Source organism: Staurois parvus, unplaced genomic scaffold, assembly GCF_062004578.1.
Source record: "Staurois parvus isolate SC_StPar_1 unplaced genomic scaffold, SC_StPar_1.0 ptg000031l, whole genome shotgun sequence".
Lineage (NCBI taxonomy): Eukaryota > Metazoa > Chordata > Amphibia > Anura > Ranidae > Staurois > Staurois parvus.
In genome coordinates, this window is record NW_028317827.1 from 871,413 (window position 1) to 888,018 (window position 16,606).

General features: G+C 41.9%; 1 non-coding gene across 1 annotated transcript; it reads right to left on the bottom strand.

Moving 5' to 3' along the window:
* Window positions 1-566: 566 nt before the first annotated feature.
* On the bottom strand, window positions 567-693 carry LOC149470754 (small nucleolar RNA SNORA17). The gene has a single exon (XR_016308017.1). It is a non-coding gene; the product is annotated as a small nucleolar RNA SNORA17 (small nucleolar RNA).
* Window positions 694-16,606: the final 15,913 nt, after the last annotated feature.

Genomic DNA, 16,606 nt, shown 5'->3' on the forward strand with positions numbered 1-16,606 from the left:
CTAAATGGTCCGTGATGTTAGTGGTACATATACACTTGATTGGCTAAATTGTCAGTGATGTCACTTGTGCATTGAAAAGTGATAGGTTTACGCATCAATGATGTCACAGGTAAATGGAGAAGTGATAGGCTGAACTGTCAGTGATGTCACTGGTACCTAGAGAAGTGATAGACTGTACTGTCAGTGATGTCACTGGTACCTAGAGAAGTGATAGGCTGTACTGTCAGTGATGTCACTGGTACCTAGAGAAGTGATAGGCTGTATTGTCAGTGATGTCACTGGTACCTAGAAAAGTGATAGGTTGTACTGTCAGTGATGTCACTGGTACCTAGAGAAGTGATAGGCTGAACTGTCAGTGATATCGCTGGTACCTAGATAAGTGGAGAAGTGATAGGCTGAACTGTCAGTGATGTCACTGGTACCTAGAGAAGTGTTAGACTGAATTGTCAGTGATGTCACTAGTACCTAGAGGAGTGATAGGCTGAACTGTCAGTGATGTCACTGGTATCTAGAGAAGTGGAGAAGTGATAGGCTGTACTGTCAGTGATGTCACTGGTACCTAGATAAGTGATAGACTGTACTGTCAGTGATATCACTGGTACTTAGTGACATCACTGACAGTACAGCCTATCGCTTCTCTAGGTACCAGTGACATCACTGACAGTACAGCCTATCGCTTCTCTGGTACCTAGAGAAGTGATAGGCTGAACTGGCAGTGATGTCACTGGTACCTAGAGAAGTGATAGGCTGTACTGTCAGTGATGTCACTGGTACTTAGAGAAGTGATAGGCTGTACTGTCAGTGATGTCACTGGTACCTAGAGAAGTGATAGGCTGAACTGTCAGTGATGTCACTGGTACCTAGAAAAGTGATAGGCTGTACTGTCAGTGATGTCACTGGTACTTAGAGAAGTGATAGGCTGTACTGTCAGTGATGTCACTGGTACCTAGAGAAGTGTTAGACTGAATTGTCAGTGATGTCACTGGTACCTAGAGAAGTGTTAGACTGAATTGTCAGTGATGTCACTAGTACCTAGAGAAGTGATAAGCTGAACTGTCAATGATGTCACTGGTACCTAGAGAAGTGGAGAAGTGATAGGCTGTACTGTCAGTGATGTCACTGGTACCTAAAGAAGCGATAGACTGTACTGTCAGTGATGTCACTGGTACTTAGAGAAGTGATAGACTGTACTGTCAGTGATGTCACTGGTACTTAGAGAAGCGATAGGCTGTACTGTCAGTGATGTCACTGGTACCTAGAGAAGTGATAGGCTGAACTGTCAGTGATGTCACTGGTACCTAGAGAAGTGATAGGCTGAACTGTCAGTGATGTCACTGATACCTAGAGAAGTGGAGATGTGATAGGCTGAACTGTCAGTGATGTCACTTGTACCTAGAGAAGTATTAGGCTGAACTGTCAGTGATATCACTGTTACCTTGAGAAGTGGAGAAGTGATAGGCTGTACTGTCAGTGATGTCACTGGTACCTAGAGAAGTGATAAGCTGAACTGGAACCTAGAGAAGTGGAGAAGTGATAGGCTGAATTATCAGTGATGTCATTGGTACCTAGAGAAGTATTAGGCTGAACTGTCAGTGATGTCACTGGTACATAGGTTGAACTGTCAGTGATGTCACTGGTACCTAGAGAAATGATAGGCTGAACTGTCAGTGATGTCACTGGTACATAGGCTGAACTGTCAGTGATGTCACTGGTACCTAGAGAAGTGATAGGCTGAACTGTCAGTGATGTCACTGGTACCTAGGGAAGTGATAGGCTGAACTGTCAGTGATGTCACTGGTATTTAGAGAAGTGATAGGCTGAACTGTCAGTGATGTCACTGGTACATAGGCTGAACTGTCAGTGATGTCACTGGTACCTAGAGAAGTGATAGGCTGAACTGTCAGTGATGTCACTGGTACCTAGGGAAGTGATAGGCTGAACTGTCAGTGATGTCACTGGTATTTAGAGAAGTGATAGACTGTACTGTCAGTGATGTCACTGGTACAGTTTATTATCTTGACTGCTTGTTAAGGCATTGATTCAAAGTGGTCTGATAAAATGTGCTGTCAGTAACCCCACTGGTTTACACTGAAAAGACAGGTGCATTACTATGAAACCATAACATCAAAGAGAATTTTGATGAATAATTTACTATGCATTAGTCAGTTTTCCGATAGTCCATTTTATCAATTCACTATTAATCAGCCACTTCTTTATGTGTCCAGTCTAACAGTGAAAGTCCATCACATTAATTTACTATAAACTAGTGGCATCATAAGGAAAACAGATTATAATTCTAGGAAACGTGAAATTCCTGAGAGTTCATTGCATCATTTTAAAGTGTCATTAAACCCACATCATTAAAAACCCAATAAATGCTGTATTACATGCTGTTTATACTAATTTAGTCACTATGGAAATAGTTTTCTGTATTCTATAAAAATCCTGGTTGATCCTGCTGCTCTCTGTCTCCCCCTCCTGTCCATGTCTCCACTGCATTTGGGGATTTTACAGAGCAGTGTTGACAGCTAGTTCATATGTTCGGTTTTTAGTGTATTTCTACCCAGAGCCTTTCCTCTCTATCACATCTGAGCTGTTCAAGTGACTATAGAGTCCCACAAGTGGGAGTATACACAGTGATAAATGACAACCCACTCCCTCCCTCCTCCTCCATGCCCACTAACCAGCTAAACACAATGGGGGTGGGATATTACATCTTGATTGATGGAGGCTTCACTTCCCTGTTATTCTAAGACACAGGCTGCAGGGGCGTGACACAACCTGTGACTGGCAGAAATCTTTCCACGCCATGTTATTGCAAAAAAAAATATATATATATTTTATTTCAAATATATATTTGTATGAATTTAAAACAGTTTATTGATATTAAATATTTATTTTTACTCTGTATCCCAAAGACTGTTTTTTAATTTTGAAAATGTGACCAGCAGTAGAGAACTAGCCACTAGCCTCCTGCCACTGTTTCCCTACAAACAGGCCTGGAAAGAGCTGGGTCACGTGACAGCTGTATATTGATTAGGAAAAAAGGTACTGGGATTTTTTTTGTATTAAAATAATTACAGTGCCATCATTCACATACAGTACAGAAAGAGAGCGATAATGTATTTTAAGCAGAGTGTGTTTATTATCACTTTCAGTTTAATATCACTAAGGAGACTCCATTTTATTTATTCACTTAAGACATGATATCACTGATTTAGAGTTCATTGTATCAACTCACTATGAAGTGAACAACAAGAGTCCATTGTATTATTTAACTACTGTATGCACGCCCTCCTGGTTAGTTAGGTAGTTTTTTCAGTCAGAGGTTGAGCAGCACCATGGGATGAGTCAGCCTGTGAGTGAGTTAGAGGGAGGCTGTAACAGGTTAGGGCTTCTGGAGCTCTCCCACTCTTCCAGAAACTTAAAGAACTTTCTGTAAGAGGGGTGGAGTAGGAGAGGAGGCCCAGGTCTGCATGTTTGAGGGACCCTAGCCAATCCCCTGGCAGAAGGCTGGGCATGGTGTCCAGGGCAACCCTCAAAAGTTGCAGAGCCTAGGGGAACAGGGAGAGTATTGGGTGGAAGATGGAGTAAAGGCAGGAGGAAGGCAACCACCAACCAACCCATTAAACTGACAGGAAAGGATAGTGTAAGTACTCTTACACCCCCTGGGCCAGACAAGGGGAGAGGGTGGTCAGGGGCAATACCCAACTAGTCTTCATCCGGGACTGTTCTCAATCTACAGCTCTTGGGCCCCCTTGCCCAGGGAATACCCTCAGGCAGCTGGGTGAAGAGGAGGATTCATCTGAGGTCTGAGGAGGTACATCAAAGAGCTTTGGATGCTATTAAAGGAGAGACTATTTATGGTCCACATTTTTGTACATAGTTGCTCTAAGTTGTCCTCAAGTTCACAGTTTCCTTGGGCATCCCATGTTCCCCTAGACCCCATCCAAGTTCTTAGTCTCTTATTAAAATCACAAAACCAAGCTCAAGGACTCTTTACTGACTCCGAATGCAAAGTGTGGAAAAATACGTGTTGCTTGCCTGTGCAGAGCTTTAGAAGGATCCAAAACTCAGCGACACCTAAGGGGGTAGTGCTACATGTATATAGGCCAGAGAGGTCACCAAAGTAAAAGTGATCCAGTTATATCAAAAATTACCCTCCAGAAACAAAACTAAACCTAGTTAGATAACGTGGCATTATAGGGGCTAGAGATTTATAACTTACCAAAATGAATTACTAGAAAGTTTCTGTGAAGTAAAACAGTGATGACTACACAGACAGTGATGATAATGCGCAAACTGCATTAACACATAGGAGAACGATGAATTCTCTCTGATAAGGGTTAATGTTCTTTGCAATTTCCTGTTCATTAAATTAGCTTGTCTAGGTTATTTTTTAATATTGGTAGGTTGATAAAATGCAGAGACTAGAATCATTATTGAATAAGACAAAGAGAAGTAGCAAAACACAGATGCCCATAAGCAACCAATCAGCTGTGAATCCTCTGGTTGGGCTTAAAGTGACACTGGGAAGAGCTGCAAGGTAGTGCAGGTAAGGTATGGGGGGGTCAGTGGATGCCCTTTACAGAGACGCTGTCACTTTACCCCTTAGGGGCACCAAGCTGCTGAAAGGCAACATCTGCTTGGCTGTTATAGCTTACAGCATATAGATGTATAGAAATAGGAGAAAAGTGAAGATGTCACCCATGGCCACCAATCACAATAAATCCTTTATTCACTTGAAAACTTAAATGAAGGATCTGATTAGTTGTTATTATCATCAGTGACTGCATTTCTGGCTCCCTTGCTCCAACAACCTTGGCTCTTTGCACAGACTTGGTATTTGAGCCTGCAGGAATTGTAACATATTTGTATAACAAGTCAGGTTGAACAAATAGGGAGAAAAGCAATGAGGTGTCTAGATGCCAGAGATGCGGAGTAGTGTTGAGTTAGAAGTGATATGAGCATGACTGAGTAAACAGGGATCTTTCAGAATCCTAGAATTATACTCAGATTGGTTTGTTTCTGTTTTCTCCCCTTTGTATCCGACTGGATATGTACTATGTTATCAGAGCACGGGTGGTTGACTCCTCCAGTGACAATATTCTGAAGAAGGGTGATATGGAATGCTCTGCTAGCCATGTATCCTGTGAAAGTTCATTGCATGTGACACTTCTGAGCATTAAATAACGAATGCTTATAGACTTCATCTGCCAAATCTTCTAGTTCTTTTCCCCCCCTTATGAAGTGTTTTTTTGGAACGTCCTACAAAAGTACAGAATGGGGAGAGAGTGAACCCATATGGAAGAAAAATATATTTGAAATGCTACAATTTTGGCCATATTCAATATATTTAAAAAAAAAAAATTATATATTGAAAAGCGTTTTTATTACAAAATATATGAAAAATATTTTTAAAAATACATTTCAAATATACTGTATGTCTTTAAAAATACAAATCTACATATTTGGAATGCATTTACAAATATATGCAAAAATATATGTTAAAATTACTTTTTTATGTGTTAAAAAAAATCTGAAGAATATATTTAAAAAATATATATTTGTAAAAATATATATTTTTTAAATAAGTTTTTCAGACTTTTCCTATCTTAAGTCATAAGTAATTTTAACATATATTTTTACATATATTTGTAAATACATACCAAAAATTTAGATTTGTATTTTTAAAGACATACCATATATTTGCAATGTATTTTTAAAAATATTTTTCATATTTTGTAATAAAAACGTATTTCAACATCCAGTACATATATATATATATATATATATATATATATATATATATATATATATATATATATATATAATTTATTTCTTTTTTTTTTTAATATGGCCAAAATTATAGTATTTCAAATATATGGCAATATATTTGGGAAGAATATTTTTAAAATATATTTCAAATATATTTTTCTTTTATATGGTAAGATTCATGGTGTGGATGAAGACAGTCTCATATCACAGTCTCATATCACATCATATCTGTGTCAGTCTGTTAAAGCGATAGTGAACCGCCACAAAAATAAACATAAGTTGGCCCCCCCTGCAGGTTTCAGTCATAATGTACTAATATGCACTGCATACTAGCACATTATGACACACTTACCTTCACATGGAGACCTCCATCGCAGCGGTGTCGAGGCTCCCCAGCGCTTCTATCTGCACCCTGTCTTCTTTCTGGGTTCGTGGGCTCCGGCTGTTTGGTCAGGGCCATGATCACGGCACAGCCCTCTGCATTCCACAGCATACTGTATGCCCTGATTGCAGAGCCCCACTGCGCATGTGAGGGTGATGGCTATTGCTAATGTGAACATCTCTTAAACGGTACACGGCATTCCACAGCACCATGGTAGTTTATTGACAAATACAAGCTGACAGCCTCAAAGTCTGTCGGGACTTGTAGTTCATTCATTCATTCATAGAACTCTGTGAATGAATGATGTGGCCTTATGGGTGGAGCCCCGCATGGCAGTGCTGTTTTTAAAAAGTGACAACTTGTATGGGAAACTTCTCCCCGTACTGCTGTCACAGGGAGAGGGAGTATCGGGCAGCAGCTGCAGGATTGGGAACATGTTACATGTTCCACCCTAAAAATGGAGCTTGCTACTGCTTTAAGGTGGTAGACTAGTAGGATTTTGTTAGAAAGTTCTATTAAGAACGTTTGTTTTGGTTTTCTAATCATTAATGGGGCCAAATTGGCATTCTATTTGGACCACAATGACAAGAACATTCAAAGAGGAAAGGAAAGGAGAGACACTATGATGAAGGGAAAAGAAGCACGGAGAGGGGATGTAGTGGCAATAAGCTCAGAAGATGGAGGATAAAGAGACAAGAGACAGTATGGAGAGGGGAGATAAAGGAGATGAGTAATGCTGTGTGGAAAGGAAGGTTGAGCAGATGAGTGGTAATATGGAGAAGGGGAGATGGAGGAGATGAGAGGTAATATGGAGAAGGGGAGATGGAGGAGATGAGAGGTAATAAGGAGAAGGGGAGATGGAGGAGATGAGAGGTAATATGGAGAAGGGGAGATGGAGGAGATGAGAGGTAATATGGAGAAGGGGAGATGGAGGAGATGAGAGGTAATATGGAGAAGGGGAGATGGAGGAGATGAGAGGTAATATGCAGAAGGGGAGATGGATGAGATGAGAGGTAATATGGAGAAGGGGAGATGGAGGAGATGAGAGGTAATAAGGAGAAGGGGAGATGAAGGAGATGAGAGGTAATAAGGAGAAGGGGAGATGGAGGAGATGAGAGGTAATATGCAGAAGGGGAGATGGAGGAGATGAGAGGTAATATGGAGAAGGGGAGATGGAGGAGATGAGAGGTAATATGGAGAAGGGGAGATGGAGGAGATGAGAGGTAATATGGAGAAGGGGAGATGGAGGAGATGAAAGGTAATATGGAGAAGGGGAGATGGAGGAGATGAGTGATACTATGTAGAAGAGGGGATGACAGGTAATATTGGGAAGGGGAGATGGATGAGATGAGTAGTAATATGGAGAAGGGGAGATGAAGGAGATGAATGATAAAATGGAGAAGGGTAGATGGATGGGATGAATGATAATATGGAGAAGGGAAGCTGGAGGAGATGAGTGGTAATATGGAGAAGGGGAGATGAGTAGTAATATGGAGAAGGGGCGATGGAGGAGATGAGTGATACTATGTAGAAGAGGAGATGAGTAGTAATATGGAGAAGGGGAGATGGATGAGATAAGTGGTAATATGGAGTAGGGGAGATGAGTGGTAATATGGAGAAGGGGAGATGAGTGGTAATATGGAGAAGGGGAGATGAATGATAATATGGAGAAGGGGAGATGGAGGGGATGAGTGATACTATGTAGAAGAGATGAGTAGCAATATGGAGAAGGGGAGATGGATGAGATCAGTGGTAATATGGAGAAGGGGAGATGGAGGAGATGAGTAGTAATATGGAGAAGGGGAGATGGAGGCGATGAGAGGTAATATGGAGAAGGGGAGATGGATGAGATGAGTGGTAATATGGAGAAGGGGAGATGGAGGAGATGAGTAGTAATATGGAGAAGGGGAGATGGAGGAGATGAGTGGTAATATGGAGAAGGGGAGATGAGTGGTAATATGGAGAAGGGGAGATGAGTGGTAATATGGAGAAGGGGAGATGGAGGAGATGAGTAATAATATGGAGAAGGCGAGATGGAGGAGATGAGAGGTAATATGGAGAAGGGGAGATGGAGGAGATGAATGATAATATGGAGAAGGGGAGATGGAGGAGATGAGTGGTAATATGGAGAAGGGGAGATGGAGGAGATGAGTGGTAATATGGAGAAGGGGAGATGGAGGAGATGAGTGGTAATATGGAGAAGGGGAGATGGAAGAGATGAGAGGTAATATGGAGAAGGGTAGATGGCGGAGATGAATGATAATATGGAGAAGGGGAGATGGAGGAGATGAGTGGTAATATGGAGAAGGGGAGATGGAAGAGATGAGAGGTAATATGGAGAAGGGTAGATGGCGGAGATGAATGATAATATGGAGAAGGGGAGATGGAGGAGATGAATGATAATATGGAGAAGGGGAGATGGAGGGGATGAATGATAATATGGAGAAGGGGAGATGGAGGAGATGAGTGGTAATATGTAGAAGGGGAGATGGAGGAGATGAGTGGTAATATGGAGAAGGGGAGATGGAGGAGATGAGTGGTAATATGGAGAAGGGGAGATGGAAGAGATGAGAGGTAATATGGAGAAGGGTAGATGGCGGAGATGAATGATAATATGGAGAAGGGGAGATGGAGGAGATGAATGATAATATGGAGAAGGGGAGATGGAGGGGATGAATGATAATATGGAGAAGGGGAGATGGAGGAGATGAGTGGTAATATGTAGAAGGGGAGATGGAGGAGATGAGTGATACTATGTAGAAGAGGAGATGAGTAGTAATATGTAGAAAAGGAGATGGAGGAGATGAGTGGTAATATGGAGAAGGGGAGGTGGAGGAGATGAGCCATACTATGTAGAAGGGAAGATGTAGGAAATGAGTGGCAATATGGTGAAGCGGAGATGGAGGAGATAAGTGATACTGTGTAGAAGGGAAGATGGAGAAGATGAGTGGTAATATGGTGAAGCAGAGATGGAGCAGATGAATGATTTTATGTAGAAGGGGAGTTGGAGGAGATGAGTGGTAATATGTAGAAAGGGAAATGGAGGAGTTAAGTGTTACTATGTAGAAGAGGAGATGAGTAGTAATGCAGAAGGAGAGATGGAGGAGCATTATGAAAAGTAGGGAGCATTCTTCCCACTGACCACCAGTGTACGAGTACTCTTCCCAATGACCATGAAAGTAGGGAGCATTCTTCCCACTAACCACCAGTGTAAGGAGTATTCTTCCCATTGACCACCAGTGTAAGGAGTATTCTTCCAATTGACCTTCTCACTGATGTATAGTGAACTGTAGATAGTAATTATTAGCAGGGATTCCCTGGAAGTGGAACACTGATCAGTGTAAGAAGCACTCTTCACAAATATAAGAGGTATTCTTCCTACTGGCACCTCATTGGACATATCCCATAGTAACCCAGCAAATTTTAGAAATCATTTCTTTTTTGGAATTTTAGTATACTCAGAGTGCAGCTTTGAGGTATAGTGGAGGCTGAGGGCAGGGGGAAGCTCTTGGGGGTTATATTTATAAAGCAGTTATTCTGACATTCACCAAGCATTCACTGCAGCTGAATCCTGGTAATGTGTTTTAGATGATTGTGATTGATTTACCACCAGTGAATATCTGATGAATGTCACCTTCAATGCTTTATAAATATGTCCCATAGTATATTTTTTCTGTGCGCTTCTTTTGAGTTAGTATTGCAATTGTTACCTTAAAAGTTTACCATATTTCCCGTTTGTGTTCTTGTGTAGTAGAGATTTGTAGATCTGCCACTAGGGAGAGCTCTCTGCGCTTTAACACATTAAAGTAATAAAAAAAAGGTCAATATGTTTTAATTTGCAGCTTTTATTAAATTAATACTTGGTGATCCCACCGCGAAGGCCCTGTTTAAGCAGTTCCTGTAAGGGCTTGTTTACACTTGTGGTCAGGTGGCAGTAAAAATAGGTGGGTGAATCACAGTTTTACCACCCTTCCCATTTGAGCTGCAAAGGTATCTGGATGGCGTTGTACACATGCTGTGGCAAAAATGATATCCTCTGTCGGTTTCGGCAGGCAGTACCCCTGCCAGATGTGACCTGTTCAAGTGAATAAAGCCTTACTGCAAACACCCTGCAATGCATGCAGTTGCAGTGAAGTGGTGCAGCCTGTAAAGGGTTGACATAGTTATAATATTGCATATTAAAAATTGAAGATGCAACACAGATGAATGGCAGATGCCTGGGTGTAAATGATGCCTAAGAGGGGTACAGAAATCTAAGTACAGAACCCTGCCAGACCTTTCCACCAGCCATAATCTGTGTGCACTGCATAGAGAAGCACAGAAACCCAGTTGTGTCTACTGTGGAATAAACATAAAAATGGAAAAGCTTTTTTTTTTTTAAATGTCATTAGCATGTTGATGAAGGAGAAAAGCTGGAAACAAGGAAGGTAAAATATAAGCAGATTAAACTTCATTTAAAGCAGTAATAAACCCAAAAGCAAACATTTACTATATTGCAGCTTACCAATTCCTATATGTGATGGCTGTATTAGTTTTCCTTTTTTAGGCTTTCCTTCCTTTATTTTCATCCTACCAGTAAATCTGTTGTTTTTCAACACTGTAAGCTGTCCTGCTGATGTAGCAGTTACAGGATTGAGACAAAACATTTACCACTGACAGGGATGCTTACAATGATCAGCTTTTATTTATGTGAAACCTTTATTTTATTTATTTATTACAGGTACTTATATAGCACCATTGATTTATGCAGCGCTTTACATATATATTGTACATTCACATCAGTCCCTAACCCTCAAGGGGTGTACAATCTAAGGTCCGTAACTCACATTCATACATACACATACTAGGTCCAATTTAGACAGGAGCCAATTCACCTACCAACATGTCTTTGGAGTGTGGGAGGAAACGGAGTACCCAGAGGAAGCCCATGCAGGCACAGGGAGAACATGCAATCTCTCGGCAGGGGGTGCCATGGATGGGATTTGAACCAACAACCCTAGTTCTGCCAGGTGGCAGTGCTAGCCATTTAGCCACTGTGCTACCCACTTATCCCCAAATGAACAAAAGTGTTGCTGTAATTCCTTAAATGCCCATGCCATTATTGACGGCCTCAGCTGTTGGTCACCGGATCCCGGCCGGTGATACCCCACCGGTACCTGGCAGTCGCCGAATATCGTTGACGGGGGAGAGACCTGTATGTATACAATACAGTTCTCTCCCCGTCAGCTCCTGCACACTGCTTTGTATGGCTCTGCATAGCACATATATGCATAGCACATATATACGGCTGTGCAGGCCATGTTTTACGCGGGCACGAAAGCTCATTCATTTGAATGGACTCCCATGCCCGTGATAAGCAGGGAAGAAGTCCCTGCACTTCTTTGGAAACCGCAGCCCTCACGGGAACCTCGGTTCCCAGTACGGTTGCATTTTCCAGTGTGGGCGGCGTGCCATTAGAACTAAGGTCACCTGCCCGCGGGTCCGCATTTCTCTGTGTGGGTGATGCGGCTGCACGGATTTTTGTGCGGATCACCCGCACATATGTGAACCTAGGGTAAGAACCCGGTCACACAGGGTGGGATTTGCCAAGCGATTTGCCATGCCAGTTTCAAATCGCATGGAAAGTCGCACCCTGTAGTCCGCAATTAAAGCGGTCACATCGGTGCGTTTCCGACTTGGTCGGAGCCGCTCTGTTTTCTCAAGTAGTACATGCCCTACTTCATGTACGACTTGCATAGACATCTGTGTCTTGTAAGCCGCAGATACCTTGCAAGTGGCACCGCAAGTCGGAATGACATCCGAGTTTGAAATCATGCGAGTTCGCTGGAAGTCGCATGATTTCATAGTTGGATCGGTGGGACCGGGGACTAAGGGTCAGTTTACACCAGTGCATTGTAGCGCAGCTGTAAAATGCTGATTAACAGAAGGACATCTGAAAAATGATCATTTCCATTGTGTCCTATTTACACCATAACGTTGCATTGTGTTGTGCTAAAATGCAAAATGTATGTCAATGGACGTCAGCACGGGTTAAAATGCAACTAAAATGGACGGAAATGTACATGCATTTTAGGGCAAGTTAGTGTGCATTGGCGGCTGCATTCACACCTGAGTGTAGAGATTTACTGACATTTTATTGGAGAGCTTTTGAGTGTTTTTATAAGTTTATCACAAGCGTTTTACAGCTTCAGGCGGTTTCTGTTTAGCCAATAGAAAGCACTAGAGGGAGGAGAGGGGGAGGAAATTAGTGGTGTAGAGCTGCTGATTGAGCAGAAAACGCGCGATAAAACTCTCCATCCACACTAGGGCACTTCAAGTTGCAGGTGGAATCGCCACGATTCTGCCCACAATTTGAAAGCGCGATGTGACAATGTGAAAACACGCAATCGCGTGTCCACGTGCCATTCATTTCAAATGTAGGGTGTTTTTGCCCTGATCACAGCACGGTATTCCATGTGACAATTGTGCAAACAAAATCGTGTGACAAAATCAGCAGTAGTAATAGTGAGTGCCCTCCATAGTAGCAGCTGGTACACTCAGGTAACCACATAAAAACCTCTGGTATATAATAAATAGAAATAAAAGTGCAGCGCTAAGTAAGTATACGTAAAGTCACAATCTGATTCAATATGCAATTAATGCTATGTATAATGCCAGTAAGCGTATCCTTCTTTATGATGTTCCAAGTGAAAGAGAAAATGATTATGCGCTTACCAGAAGTGCATAGATGATGCGCATTGATATATCCAAAACCAGGAGCGTCAGGGTAACGAGGTATGCATCTGGGGCATCCGTCTCCTAATGGGCAGCTCAGCAGTAACTGGGTGATGTATATTCCAGAGGCCTCCTTTAAGGATCAGCAGGGTCAGCCACCTGATTACAGGATTTCCCCCTCTCTGGTTGGTGAAGAGCTTCCCAGGGTCTGCGTGCTTAACCACATGCCGCCCAGCCACTGTATAAATACGGCGGCAGGGCTGGGCAAAAGCACGTTTTAAAACGTGTGTTTTGAAAACAGGTAGGGGGCGCGCGTGAGGCACGCCGCCGCCCCACCTGTCCCACCGATCACAGCCGTGGATGTCAGTCGCTGGGTCACAGCCGGTCGTTATCAGCTATGTCCCGGTGATCGGTGGCAATCGCTGACAGAGAGCACAGCTGCAGTAGCTGTGCTTTCTGTCAGTTCCCTGACAGTTCCAGGACAAGCTGATCGGGACAGAAGAGTTTCTCTCTCCCGATCAGCGGTGTTCCCTGCAGTACACACCCCCGCCCCCTAGTAAAACACTCCCCTCACACAGTTAACCCTTCCCTGCAAAATAAACTTAACCCCTTCCTCCCCAGTGCCATTAGTACAGTGTCAGTGGTTTTTTTTTGCACTGATCACTGTATTGGTGTCACTGGAGATGTCAGTGACCCCAAGTCAGTACCCCCCAATGTCAGAATGTCTGCCGCAGTCCTGCAGTCCCGCCATAAGTCGATGATCGTTGCCATAAGTCACTGATCGCTGCCATAAGTCGCTGATCGCTGTCATTATTAGTATAAAAAAAACTAAAAATCCCAGTATCTTTCCCGCCATTTGTAAATGCTATAACTTTCACGTAAACCAATTAATTTACACGTATTGGGTTTTTTTTTTTAGCAAAGACATGTCGCAGAATGCATTTTGGCAGAAATTTATGACTAAATTTGAGTTTTACATTTTTTTTTACTGGACATGTTTTATAGCAAAAAGTCCAAAATATTGTTTTTTTTCCTCAAAATTGTCAGTCTTTTTTTTATAGCGCAAAAAATAAAAACCGCACAGGCGATCAAATACCACCGAAAGAAAGCTCAATTTGTGGGGGAAAAAAGGATGTAAATTTAATCTATGTACCGTATTGCATGACCGCGCAATTGTCCGTTAAACTAGCGCAGCGCTGTATAGCAAACAAATGGCGCAAATTGCAGTATCTATACCATAGTTTGTATACGCTATAACTTCCACACAAAGCAATCAATATACACTTATTGGGATTTTTTTACCAAAAACATGTAGCAGAATACATTTTGGCCTAAATTTATAACCAACTTTGAGTTTACTATATATTTTTTATAGCTGAAAGTAAAAAATATCATTTTTCTTCAAAATTTTTGGCCTTTTTTTGTTTATAGCGTGAAAAATAAAAAGCGCACAGGTGATCAAATACCACCGAAAGAAAGCTCTATTTGTGTGAAAAAAAGGACGTAAATTTTGTTTGGGTGCAGCATTGCATGACCGCGCAATTATCAGTTGAATTAGTGCAGCTCCGAGTAGCAAAAAGAGGCCTGGTCATTAAGGGGGGTAAATCCTCTGGAGGTCAAGTGGTTAAAGGCTCCGTAAAGGAGTCATAAAAAAATGCCCATAGCGTAATATTGCCAAAAAGTAATGAATTTATTAAATACAGAAATATCCAATAAAAAAGGTACACTGACCAGTAGTACAGAAGGCCACCGGACCAGCATATGGCTCTGGCGGCAAAATGTCACAACGTGTTAATTCCTTAGGCCTTTCGTGCGAATGCACGTCTTTCGAGGAGTATTAACTCCCACAGTTCAGGCATTTTTCATTCAAGTCTATGGGGACAAAAAGCTCAGATCTGCCTACAGGCTCCATTCACACTAAACTGAGTGTTTTTCAGACGTTTTTCAAGTGTTTTTTCCAGGCGTCTTTGAGCATTTTTTTTAAAGAAGATTTGCAAATATTATAGGTGTTTTTTCAGGCTTTTTTTTTTATTTAGGCGTTTTTGCTGTGGTCAATAGAAATAGCTGTTATTTGAGCTGAAAAAGCCTGAAAAAAAAAGTTTCAATAAATGCTTGAAAAAAACGCTCATCCCCACTGTTCAGGCGTTTTCCATTCAAGTCTATGGTGACAAAATGCTCAGATCTGCCTGCAGGCTCCATTCACACGAAGCTGAGCGTTTTTCATTCATTTTTTTCAGGTGTCTTTGAGCAGATTTGCAAATATTATAAGTGTTTGTTCAGGCTTTTTTTTACATTTAGGCGTTTTTGCTGTGGTCAATAGAAATAGCTGTTATTTGAGCTGAAAAAGCCTGAAAAAAAAAGTTTCAATAAATGCTTGAAAAAAACGCTCATCCCCACTGTTCAGGCGTTTTCCATTCAAGTCTATGGTGACAAAATGCTCAGATCTGCCTGCAGGCTCCATTCACACGAAGCTGAGCGTTTTTCATTCATTTTTTTCAGGTGTCTTTGAGCAGATTTGCAAATATTATAAGTGTTTGTTCAGGCTTTTTTTTACATTTAGGCGTTTTTGCTGTGGTCAATAGAAATAGCTGTTGTTTGAGCTGAAAAAAAAAACACTTGAAAAAAAGGTTCAAAAAATGCTTGAAAAAAATCACTAATTCCCACCGTTCAGGCGTTTTCCATTCAAGTCTATGGTGACAAAACACTCAGACCTGCCTTCAGGCTCCATTCACACAAAGCTGAGCATTTTTCATTTGTTTTTTCCAGGTGTCTTTGAGCAGATTTGCAAATATGATAGGTGTTTTTTCAGGCTTTTTAATTTTTTTTTACATTTAGGCATTTTTTCTGTGGCCAATAGAAATTATTATTATTATTATACAGTATTTATAAAGCGCCAACAGTTCGCTCAGCGCTGTACATTACAAAGGGGGACAGAACATGAGACAGTACAATAATAATACAATGCGATACACGAGGGGTTCGAGGGCCCTGCTCCTTGGAGCTTACAATCTAGGAGGGAGGGGATAGTGGTACGGGAGGAATAGCTGTGGGGGATGGAGTGGTAGGAAGAGTGGAGGAGATCAGCAATTAGCAGGGGGTGGGGTAGGCTTCCCTGAAGAGGTGGGTTTTCAGGGCACGCCTAAAGGAGAGTAGAGTGGGTGATAGTCTGATGGATTAGGGTAGGGAGTTCCAGAGGATGGGTGATGCCCTGGATAAATCTTGGAGGCGGGCATGGGGGGAGGAGACCAGGGAAATAGCTGTTGTTTGAGCTGAAAAAAAAAACCACTTGAAAAAATGCTTAAAAAAAAACTAATTCCAACTGTTCAGACGTTTTCCATTTAAGTCTATGGGGACAAATCGCTCAGCTCTGAAAAGTAGCGCAAGTACTTTTTTAAGCGACGGGCATTTTTCTACAATCTCAAGTGTGAACAGGGGCCATTGCAAATGATTGGATTTTACTTGTTGAGTGTCGAGCTGAAAAACAGCTCAAGGGTCTAAAAAAAAAAAATGAATGCAGCCACCACATGTAATGATTGATAATCTGCAATATTTTATATTTTCCGGTTGGATTTTAATATCCCCTTTTTTTTTATTATTGCTGAGCCAGTGATCTGCACTGATCCCAGAGCCCTGGTTGCACCCCACCCCTTTGCTATCAGTGACACCTCTGAGCTGTCCATCATCCTGTCCTCACCCCCTCCAGCATCAGCAGCAGCAGCATCAGCAGCTCCC